Below are 784 nucleotides of genomic sequence, written 5' to 3' on the forward strand. Positions count from 1 at the left end.
ACTGAAAAAGTTGCATTTGTTAAAAATTGATACCAATCCTCAAAATCATTTGAATTTTGATGTAAAAGATTTATAGATGGAGTTAATAATTTGGATAATATATCCAAATGTATTCCTTCTTGATTAAAAGGAATTGCTATGGCTCCAACAAAAAAAGTAAATAGAACCAGTATAAGCATAGGAAATAACATAGTATTATCCGATTCATGAGGATAAGAAAAAGCCTTCTTGTAGCCAAAATTCGTAATAGTAATAAGAGCCCCTTTTTTTACATTACCACCAATTCTATATGGCTTCTCATTATTATTCATTGTTAATAAATTATTCATTGTTAATAAAGGGGATAAAGGAAAATTTCTGTTAATCATTGTTTGCTCTTCTTTTTTACCCCATAGTTTTATTGAATAGAAGGAGCTACCTTTTTTGCCACTATAATTTTGAAAATTAATGTTTAAATGTCCTTCAAAAGTAAGTAAATAGATCCGAAACATATAAAATGCTGTTAATCCGGCCGTGGACCAAGCTATTATTGCAAAAATCGGTGAATACAACCAACTGTCACTAAGAATTTCATCTTTGGACCAAAAACAAGCAAGGGGTGGAATACCACAAAGAGAAAGTGTACCCACTAAAAAAGCAATTTGTGTAATTGGCACATGCTTTCTTAAACCGCCCATAAAAACCATATTCTGGCTTTTATCTGGAGAATATCCAACAATAGCTTCCATGGAATGAATAATGGATCCGGATCCTAAAAACAACAATGCCTTCGAATAAGCATGAG

The sequence above is a fragment of the Durio zibethinus genome, unplaced genomic scaffold, assembly GCF_047325235.1.
Source record: "Durio zibethinus cultivar Kanyao isolate XHJ-2024 unplaced genomic scaffold, ASM4732523v1 HiC_scaffold_299, whole genome shotgun sequence".
NCBI lineage: Eukaryota > Viridiplantae > Streptophyta > Magnoliopsida > Malvales > Malvaceae > Durio > Durio zibethinus.